We start from the raw sequence: 11,826 nt of genomic DNA, 5'->3' as shown, positions 1-11,826 counted from the left end.
TCATGTGTGCTATTGGGAGGCCTGTAGGATAACCCACCAAAGTTATTGCACTTCCCTTATACTTGGATTCATATTGCCTCACTAGATGAACCCTCCATAATGTTCTCTCCAAGTGCATCTACGAGTTTCTTCCTGATCAGTATTGCAACTGCTCCACCTCTTTTACATCCCTCTCGATAATGTTGCAAGCATCTAAATATGGGAACATTGAGAACATATGGGAACATTCCTGCTGTTTTTTCAATCACTTCTGCAATGGTCACTCGTCATATGGTCATAGTGATCAATGGTCACTCGTCACTCGTGCATTAATCTGGGCTCTCAGTTCATCTTCCTTACTCATAATACTCCTTGCATTGAAATAAATACACTCTGGCCTATCAGTCCTACTATGTTTATTTATATGGCCCTGTCGAATTTCTTTTCAGACTCACTTGACCTAACCTTTAACTTGCACTTAATCTCTCCACTTTCAGACCAACTGGTCTGGTCCCTATACCCTGCCATGCTAGTCTAAACCATTGCAGGTGGCATTATCAAACCTCCCAACAAACCCAACAAATTTACTGTTGATTGAGGAAACCTCAATCTTTGAGTGTAATAGAGTCATAGCATCATACAGCACAGAAACAGACCCTTTGGCCCAACTTGCCTATGCAAACAAAGATGCCCTATTTACACTAGAGCCATCTGCCCGTATTTGGAACATATCCCTCTAAACTTTTTTTCTCCATGTGCCTGTCCAAATGGCTTTTCAATGTTGTTATAGTACCTCCCTCAACCAACTTCTCTGGCAGCTCATATATTATGCCCACCACTCTGTGTGAAAAAGTTGCCCCTCAGATTTGTCGTAAATCTTTCCTCTCTCACCTTAAACTTATGTCATCTGGTTCTTGATCCCCCTACTCTGGGTAAAACGACTGTGCATTTACCCTATCTATTACCCTCATGAATTTTTACACTCGTGATTTTATACACCTCTATAAGGTCATCCTCTGCACTCCAAGGAATAAAGTCCTAGTCTGCTCAACCACTCCCTCAGGCCCTCACTTCCATGTAGTTTTTTTTGGCGGTTGGCAAACAACTTTTTAGTGCATTACCGCCACCAACTGGTATGGAGTGTGGATCAAATAACATTATAACTTATATACTAATAACCTATATCTTTCCAAACAAATTGGTTACCCTGAGAAAAAGCATTAGATTTGATAGCACTTATATGAATTCTTTTGTAAAATATCTATTAAATCAAATTGTACTTTTTCTTTTCTTAATCGTTCACTCATTTGTCTTCTTTCTTCCTCATACCTCTCACAATGTATAATGACATGCTCTATTGTCTCTTCTTGCCCACAGTATTCACATCTGCCTGTATTATGCTTGCCTATTATAAAAAGTGTACTGTTCAGACCAGTGTGTCCAAATCTGATTCTTGAAATTACTGTCTCCTCTTTTCTGTTTTTTCCTGCACATCGCATTTCTCCCACTTTCCTCTGGACTGTAGAACCACCGTCCTTTCCGCTCTTCCTCTCATTGCTTTTGCCATCTTTCCTTCAGTCTTTGCTTAATAATGTCTTTGATTTCAGTTTTATCTATGTTAATACTTAAATCAATCTTACTTCTTTTTGTTACCTCTTTTGCTACCTTATCTGCCATTTCGTTTCCACTAATGCCAATGTGTGCTGGTACCCATAAAAATATGACTGTAAGCCCCATCATTTGAATTCTGAATAGTGTTTGTTGTATTTCAATCAAAATGTCTGGTCTACTGTCTGAATGGCTGTGCTGTAAACTCTTTATTGCTAAACTTGAATCTGAACAAATAACTGTCCTTAAAGGCCTGGTATCCTCGACCCACTGTACCGCTAACAATATTGCAATCATTTCACCTGTGTATACTGAGACTTCATTATTGATCCTCTTCCCTACTTTGATGTGAAATTCTGGTACAATAAATGCTACTCCTACTTTATCTACTGAATCTTTTGATGCATCTGTATAAATTTGGACAAAGCTGTAGTTTCTGTCAATGTATTCCTGTATGATGAATGAATTATACATACGTTGTTTATCCTTGTTTTTCTGTTCTAATATTGTAAAGTCTACTGTTGCATCTGGAAGTATCCAAGGTGGAATTGAAGGTAATGGTACCGTTGGAACCACATTTAATTGTGCTATGCTGATTTGTAATGCTCTCTGGGTCACTGTCCATCCAAAACTTTTTGTTTCCCTTCTCTCCTTTTCCCAGCATGGTTTGACAGTAATTTGTGCTGGGTGTTCTTGACTGTGGCCCTGTAGGTTAATCCAGTAATTCAATGAAAGCTGTATCCTTCTCATCTCTAGAGGCATCTCCCCCATTTCAACCTGTAATGCTGCTGTTGGAGTTGTTTTCATTGCACCTGTACATATTCTCAATGCCTGATATTGAATGTTGTCTATTTTTTTAAGAGAAGTACTTGATGCGGACCCATACACCACACAACCATAATCTAACACAGATCTAATTAACCCAGTGTATATAGCCTTCAAAGCTGTTCTATCTGCCCCCCAATCACATCCAACTAAGCATCTCATTACATTAAGCATCTTCTTACAATTGTCCACTACTTTCTGAATATGAACCATCCATGTAATCCTCTCATCAAACCATAAACCTAAAAATGTATAGTATTTTACTCTCTCCAATTCCTGGTTATATAATTTTAGTTTAACCTCACTACCAATTTTCTTCCTAGTAAAAAACATTATCTTTGTTTTTTCCACAGAAAATTTGAATCCCCATTTATATGACCACTCTTGTACCTTTATTATAGCCCTCTGTAGTTTCTGCACAATAAACTTCACATTTCTCCCCCTTTTCCAGATTGCCCCATCATCCGCAAACAGTGAAACTCCCATTTCATTTACAATTTCTTCATATACATCATTTATCATTACTAAAAATAGTAAAGGACTTATTATGCTCCCTTGAGGTGTTCCATTTTCAATATCTAATGTTCCTGAGTATTGATTTCCAACTCGTACTTGTATTGACCTCCCAAATAAAAAATCCTTAATCCGTTTAAATATACGACCTTTAATCCCCAATTTACCTAGTTTCACTAATAACCCTTCGCCCCACATCATATCATATGCTTTCTCAATATCAAAAAATACAGCTACTACACTTTCTCTGTTAATTTGTGCTCTCCTAATTTCATGTTCTAAACATATAGCTGGATCCATGGTGTTTCTCCCCTTCCTAAAACCACTCTGGTAATTGGATAAATATCCTTTATTTTCTACATAATATGTTAACCTTTCATTTACCATTTTTTTCATTACTTTACATATGTTGGATGTTAACGCAATAGGCCTATAATTCCCTGGGTTTGTCAGATCTTTACCCGGCTTTCCTATTGGGATTACTACTGCCTCCTTCCACCTTTGCGGTAATTTCCCACCCTCCCACACTTTATTATAAAATTCTAACAAAAAATCCTTGGATGTTTCACTGAGATGGTTTAACATGGTGTAACATATCTGATCTTTACCTGGTGCTGACATCTTGGTTTTTCTAAGAGCTCGGTTGAATTCTGTCTTTGTGAATGGTTTGTTGAGTACATCGTTAGTGTCTTCCTCATGTCGTATTAACTGTATATTCTCTGCTATGGTATTTTCTTTTCCTTTTCTTCCTTCTTCACTAACATTGTCTGAACTGTGAATTTTAGCAAAAGATTTTGCCAACATCTCTGCTTTCTCTTCATCTTTCACTGCTGTAATTTCACTGTCAGTTAGGATTGGATATTTGTATTCTCATTTAATTCCTTTCATTCTCCTTATCATTCCCCAAACTTGACCTACTTTTGTCTCCCTGCCCACTGAGTTACAAAATGTCCTCCAAAATTCCCTCTTTGCATTTTTTATTACTCTTCTTACACTTGCTTGCAACCTTTTGTATTCAATAAGATTCTGAAAATTGTGATTTCTTTTCAAAATTTTAAAAGCTTTATTTCGACACTTAATTGCTTTGTCACATTCCTTAGTCCACCATGGTACACTCTTCTTGTTGTGCTTACCTCCTTTCTTCTTAATGGACTTCGTTGCTGCCTCTAAAATGGTTTCACAAACAGAAATATTTAAATTATCCACATCTTCATAAATATCAATTTTCTCCATTTCTTGATCACTAATAATCTTAAACTTCTCCCAATCAGCACCACTAAAAGACCAATTCTGTATTCTCTCTGTATTATACTCCTCTAAGCTCACTCCTACTACTATTTCTATCGGGTAGTGGTCACTTCCTACCGTTGTTCTTCGAATTACTTCCCATGAACAAACACCCGCCAATGAGTCTGACACTAGTGTGAGGTCTATGGCTGATTCTGACCCTGTTTTGATGTTGATTCGTGTCCCACTTCCATCATTAAGACACACAAGGTTTTTATTCTCCATTAAATCCTCAATCACCATCCCATTTTCATCATTAGAATCATCCCACAACGTGCTATGAGCATTAAAATCTCCACAGCATATAACTTTCCCCCCTAAATACCCAGCAAGTTCATCCATCAACTCCATTGAAAGCCTTTTACACGGATTATAAAAATTAACAATTTTAACCTTACCTTCTCTTGTCCAAATTTCAACCACTAAATATTCTAATTCTGTTCCTTTCACCATCAATCTATACTGTATTCCTTGCTTTATAAATATTACACACCCCCCTCCACTCCCCTCCCCCCTACCTCTACAGATACTATCATAACCTTTGATGACAAAGTCTAATGAAGGCTTAAGCCAGGTTTCTTGAATACATACGACTTCTGGTTTCTTCTTTAACTCTTTAATGAATCCTTTAAACTCTTGTCCATTTGCTATTATGCTCCTTGCGTTATTGTAATATAATCAAGTTGACCTATCACCAGAACCTCCCTGCCTTCCATCTGCTTCAAGCTTTTTATTGATACGCTCCCATGATACTTCTTTTAAACCCAAAAACTTCTCTGCTCCCTTAACAATGATTTTTATTTTTTCTGTTTTGTGTTTAACCTGATCAGTACAGTTGATTACATATGCAATGAAAACAATAAGCTTATCAGCTGTCAGTTCTGTGTGAGTTTTGACTGCTTGACTTTCCTCTGATCTCAAAAACGGATGATTCTCTCTCCCATTAATATCCACTCTTCCCCTTTGTCCTTGCACCTTCTTCACTGCCTCTGAGTAGCTTATGTTACTTACTGTTTTCACTTGCTGAATCTCCACAGTCCTGACTTCACATCCCCCATACGTTACCCTGTGCGGTCCTCCGCAATTGCAGCATTTATCCTGCATATTTTCTCTGCACTCTTCAAATCCGTGCTCTCCTCCACACTTGGGACACCTCTGCTTCCCCTTACATACCGCTGCTATATGTCCATACCTCTGGCATTTATAACATCGGAGCGGTGGAGGGATATAAGGCCTCACTGGAAAGCTCATGCATCCGATTCTCACTTTGTCTGGTAGTTCAGACTGCTGAAACTCCAGAAGCACAGACAAGCTCTCTACCCTCTTACCCTCCACTGTCCTTACAAATCTCTTAGCTACACTCACCTGGCCACCAAAAATACTCCGTTTGAGTTTCTCCAGGTCTTCATCTACAGGAATACCTGTTATTACTCCCCTTGTCACTCTATTCTCACCCAGTCTTTCTTTCACTGACCATCTTCTTGCAAACACTTTCAATCTTCAGAGCCTTATTTTTCTGCTCCTCCATTTTACATATTATTAACAAGTTCCCGTCTCTCAAAATCTTAGCTGTTTCCACCTCTCCTACCTTCTTCTTTAGCTCCCTGGATAAAGCTATCGGACTTAAATTGACATGCTCATCTTCCTTTCTGAATTTCAGTATTATTTTAACCTCCTTCCTTACAACCTTTTTCCGAACCGTTCTCCTATCCTCTTCTGAACTGTTCCCTTCAAAACTCCTTTTGCTGCTTTGGCTGAGCTCGTTTTGCCTGACTCCTCCTTCTCCTCGATTCCTCCCTGATCTCCGACTAGACACTGACGTCCAGTCATCAAAAACCCTATCATCTTGATCTTCGTCATCCTCTAATCCTACCTGGGTTGCCATTTGATCCAGTCACAAACCAGTTTATGCCAACCGCCAACTCCTAGTCCCCCACCGACATGCTCTCGGCCTCCATCTTGGCGGGCCCTCCTCCTCTCCCCTCAGGCCCTCACATCCTGGCAACACCCTTGTAAATCTCTGCACTCTTTCCAGCTTACAACACCCTTCCTATAGAAGCGTGACCAAATCTGAACACAATACTCCAAATCTGGCTTCACCAATGTCTGGTACAACACATTTGCAGATAATACAAAAGTGGGTGGTTTTGCAGATAGCGAAGATGGTTGTGAAAGATTGCAGGAGGATCTTTTGTTCAATTTGCCAGGTGGGCTAAGGAATGGTTTTTGAAACTAAATACAGAGAAATATGAGGTGTTGCATTTTGGCAAGTCTAACATGGGCAGGACCTACACTATGAATTGTAGGGCTCTGGGGATTGTTGTAGAGCAGAGGGATCTAGGAGTGCAGGTATTTGGTTACTTGAAGGTGGAGTCGCAGGTAGATAGGACGGTCAAAAAGGCATTTGACACACTGGCCTTCATCAGCTGGCTTTCAACTACACAGAGCGGACCGCGAAGCAGAGGCAGCGGGGAAATCAAGAGGTAGTGGAATATACTTCTATACTAACCAGGGCTGGTGCAGTGACATCACGGTACTGTCTAACTTCTGTTCTCCTAATCTGGAATCTTTTTTTATAAATTACAAATCCTTTGATTCTACGAGGGAATTTACCTCTTTTATTCTCGCTGGAGTTTACATCACCCCCAGCCTGCATACGAGGGGCGCAAACGCAAATCGTTAACCAGGTAATGAGAGTAGAGAGTGACTTTCCGGACTCCATGGTCATTGTTTTAGGGGATTTTAACAAGGCTAACCTCAGCCGATAGCATCCAAAATACAGATATCACGTTACCTGCCACACCAGAGGGTAGAGAACACTCGATCATTGTTACACTACAATTAAGAACGCATATCACTCTGTTCTCCGCGTGGCTCTGGGACTCTCTAATCATTGTTTAGTTCACCTTATTCCAACTTACAGGCAGAAACTAAATCTGCTAAGCCTGTGGTCAGAACAATGAAAAGGTGGACAAGCGAGGGAATTGAAAACCTACAGTCCTGCTTTGACTGCACTGATTGGAATGTGTTCAGGGGAGCAACCACAAGCCTCGATGAATATACAGACACCATACTGACATCATATGTCAGCTTTCCCACTAGGTCGTGGATCAGGTTCAACAATGACAAGCCATGGTTTACAGCAGAACTCAGACAGCTCCGCCAGTCTAAAGATGAGGCCTAAAGGAGCGGAGATGCAGACCTCTACAGGCAGGCGAAGTACAAGCTAAGAAGAGGAATCAAAGCTGCCAAGAAAAGGTACTTTGAGAAGTTGAGGAGCAAGTTCTCAGCTAATGATTCTTCTTCAGTGCAGAAGGGCTTGCAAGAAGTCACCAGCTACAAGAGGAAAAACCACCGCTCCTTGGACAATCGTCAACTGACCAACGACCTGAACAAGTTCTACTGCAGGTTCGATAGACAGAAACATAACCCCCCGGTACCCCCTCCCTCAAAGGGCTGGCCTTAAGCCGATTGGACCAATTTCTCCCAATTGGGCCCCGCGTTAATTTTCCGTATTTCGTACAGAAATACAAATTTGCTTTGTTAAATAAATATTTTTTTTAAAAACATTCGCCATACAGATTTCTTTACAAAACGAACATGGATAACAACCGCTGCACAGCCATCAGACACAAACAATTTGTTAACTACTACTATTAGCACTTGTTAACAGCCAGTAGTTAACAAGTAGTTATACAATGTGTCATCAATGCGTCGATCCACATTCCTCAGTAAATGTAATTGGGTTTTGAACAAGTATTAATGACGCTGTGTTCCTTTGAATCCAATTCACGCGGCATCATTAATACTTGTTCAAAACACAATTTCTTAAAACTCACCATCATGATTGAGGGCTTCCTCTTGGCGAGCTTCATCTTGATGTACAGCAAAGATCCGTGTGCAGGTTATCATTCAATTTACCTACCGACCCACGTTGTGTCTCTCTGTCTTTCGCTCTCTCCCTCCCTTTCTCTCTCTCGCGCGCTCTCTCTCTCCCGCTCCCCATCTCGTCTCTCTCTAGCACTCTCAACATTCCCGGAATCATTGACGTTTTGCGGTAGACAAAAATGCTGGAGAAACTCAGTGGGTGAGGCAGTATCTATGGAACGAAGGAAATGGGCAACGTTTCGGGTCAAAACCCTTCTTGCTCCCTCAACGTTGGCTATTTCCTTCGCTCCATAGATGCTGCCAAGCCCTGTCCCACTGTGCGAGTTCACCCAAGAGCTCACCCGAGCTTTAAAAAAAATCAAAACTCGTGGTAAGCACGTAGAATGAACGTAGCAGGTATGTCGGAGCTCGGGACGTCTCTTAGCGCTAATGGCAGGTACTCGGGAAGCATGGTAACTCATGAAGATTTTTTAACATATTGAAAAATGTCCACGAGTAAAATATACTCGGGATATAAAAATTTGATATTTTTTAGATTAGATTAGATTAGATTAGATTCCTTTATTGTCATTCAGACCTTTCGGTAGTCATACTGTAGTAGCTTGTGAGTTTACCATAGTAGCTCGTGAGTTTATCGTAGTAGCTCGTGAGTTTACCATAGTAGGACCTGGTGTCCTATATCACTGTTGTATGTTCATGATGGAAATAAGAATACTCAGTATATTCATTACTTTTGAATTGTAGTTTTATGTAATCCTCCCATAATTTCTGAGTTCCATTTCACAATATCTATCAGACATACAAAATGTTGCAAGGTAATATTTTCCCCAAACTCAGTTGTATCTTTCTATCTCAATAAATATCACAAAATATGCCATTGGTTCAGCCACATTATGACAAAATATAGGTTATTTGTAATCAGTCACCCCATCCCAGAAACAACAGTACTTAAAGAAGAACATTTGTTTTACTAATTTACAAGCATGTATCATGCATTGTCCGTTGATCCATATCCAGCATAATGTTGTGATAATTGCATAAAAGTTATTATTGTCTAAGAAATTTGGTGTGGAATGATAATCTATCTCAGTACTCATTTAGGCAAGTCCCAAGCTATAGATACTTGTTCTATGGTGTTCCAGAACCTCGGGTGCCACCTGGCTGCCGCCATCCTGGAGCACAGCCTCCGCTCCCTGCTCCGCGGGCAGCTCTGGCTCGGCCGCTCGCCATTCTCATCCCGCCCCCGGCACAGGGAGCCTGGCTCCGTTGAGGCCCAGGTCCGAAAGTGTTTCGGCTGGCTGCTGGCCGCCTACAGCCAGTGCCGGGCCGAGTATGAGAACCAGCCGAGTTCCAGGCCCGGCGCTGCTCTACGACCTGGGTAGGTGCTGGGGCAGGGAATGGGAGTGAGGGGAGGAGGATGAGGGAAATGGGGAGGTGGGAGATGGAGTGGGGAGTGGGGTGTGTAGAGGAAGATGGGGAGGGGTGGAAGAGGGAGATGGGGGTGGAAGAGGGAGATGGGTCAAGAATGGTGAATGCGGGTGATGGGAAGGGGTGAAGGAAGGAGGTGGAGCGAGTGGGATGGAGATAGGAGATGGGGATGAGGTGAGGGGTGGAGAAGAAGATGTAGAGGAGGGAATAGGGGCAGGGGAGTGGATGTGGAGTGGAGGAGGGAGATGGAGTGGGGTGGATGAGGGAGATGGAGAAGAGGTGAGGGTGGAGGAGAAATATGGGGTGGGGGAGGGAATGTGGCGGGAGAGTGAGAGGAGAGGGGAGAGGGTGGAGGAGGGAGATCGGGCTAGATTGTGGGATGAATGAAGGAGGTGGGGAATAGAGTGGAGTGGATGAGGGAGATGGGAAGGAGTGGGGGAGGAAAATGGTGGGGAGTGGATTGGAGAGGGAGATGGGACGGAGGAATTAGAGAGGGGCGAGAGTGGGAGGTGGATGAGGGAGTGGGGGTGAGGGAGCAAGATGAAGATGGGGTGGGGGAGTTGGGTGGAAGAGGTAGATGAGAGGGGAAGTGGTGTGGAGGGTGGAGTGTGGTGGAGGAGAGAAAGTGCTAGAGGAGGCAGGTGGGGTGGGAGAGTGCGGTGAAGGAGGGAGTGGGGAAACGGAAAGTGGAAAGTGAAAATTAAAAAAAATCTATGAATGTTGGCAACCTAAAATAAAAACAGAAAATGCTCAGCAGGTCAAGCATGGGGGGGTAAATGGAGGTGTGGGGGAGGTGGGGGATAGAGGGATAGGAGGGGGTAGGGAGGAGAGAGGAGTTATGGAAGGAGGGAGGAAGTGACTGTAGAGGAAAGGAAAGAGAGGGTGAGGGAGGGATTGAGGGAGGGGAGGAGGAGAGGGGAAAGAAGCGGGAGGATGAAGTGGAGGGGGAGGGAGTGCTGGGGAATGAGGGCAATTGAGCCACGCCTGCACAGTTGGGGGGTATGGGTGAATAGGGGAACGGGTAGCATTGGGGGAACGGGTGAGTGGTGGAATATTGCGTTGGAGGAGCAGACTCAACAGGTCTGCATTTAGTCAAGCCTTTTTTTTAAATCAAGAAAATGGCACCATTAATCCTCGTAGATAATTATGATTTATTTTGTGAAGTTTTCCAACATGCTGAATTATGGGCTTTGTCCATTCAATTTAGCTCACAATCGAAAAAATCCAATTTAAATTTATAAAATTATGTATTTAGTGACTAAGACCTACTGTGCCGAACATTTATTTTTCAATGTGATGGAAGGAAAGCAATATGATAGAACTTATATTGAATTAGTGCCTTTATATCCTTAGAACAACCTGAGGTACATATTACCCAAAAATGCATTTCTGAAATACTATCTTCAGGTACCACAATTACTATATTGCTTGATCTCACTAAAAGCAAAGACCTGATCTCTGGACCAACACCTTTGACCACGTCCATTAGGCAGTGGTCAGCACGTTACGTCCAGCAGGCACTGCAGGAAAAGGACTCGGTCGATCCTGTGGTATGGTTCCCCAAGCAAACTGCACAGCTTGTCTGGTGAAATAACTAATCGCCAGAACTCACCAACAAGCACCAAGACCTTTCTTGGCTGGCAGTGAGAGGGACCCTCTCAGTCGTCAGATCATTGCTGCACCGCCGGAATCTTACTACCAGCACAGGCTGCCCTCGGGACGGTTGCTGCAGAGAAGAGACGTTTGCCCACCTCTTCGCAGTGTGGATTTGCAAAGAGAGTCTGAAGAAGAATACAAGGGTTCTTGTTAAGATTTATTGAATACAGTTTTTATTCAGAATAAAGTTTATTTTGATTCAAAAATAAGAAATGTTGTTCTTTTTGCATTAAATTTGCAAAACAATATTCAACTAAATTATAACTGGTCAATTTTAGGAATGCTCCTATTGTATCTATGATTGTAATGTTGTTTTTCTTCAAGATTCTTTTTGGTAAAGTGCCATCTGCAGGATTTTTGAGGAAATAATAGCTATTTCCTACCTATATAGCTTAGCATTATTAACAAATTCCAAATTCAATAACACCTTGGCTCGTCTCAACCACATGAAAATGGTGTCCGTAATTGCCAATTGTCCGTTTCAACCAAGTAGGGAATTATCATTGTATAGGGAGTTATCATTGTATAAGTAGTAGAAACAAACCACTGTGGTTGCTGGTTAATACCCAAAAAGACACAAAGTGCTGGAGTAACTCAGCAGGTCAGGCAGCATCTCTGGAGAACATGAATAGGTGATATTTT

The sequence above is a fragment of the Amblyraja radiata genome, unplaced genomic scaffold (assembly GCF_010909765.2).
Source record: "Amblyraja radiata isolate CabotCenter1 unplaced genomic scaffold, sAmbRad1.1.pri scaffold_555_ctg1, whole genome shotgun sequence".
NCBI lineage: Eukaryota > Metazoa > Chordata > Chondrichthyes > Rajiformes > Rajidae > Amblyraja > Amblyraja radiata.
Note: the sequence above shows the minus strand (reverse complement) of the source record.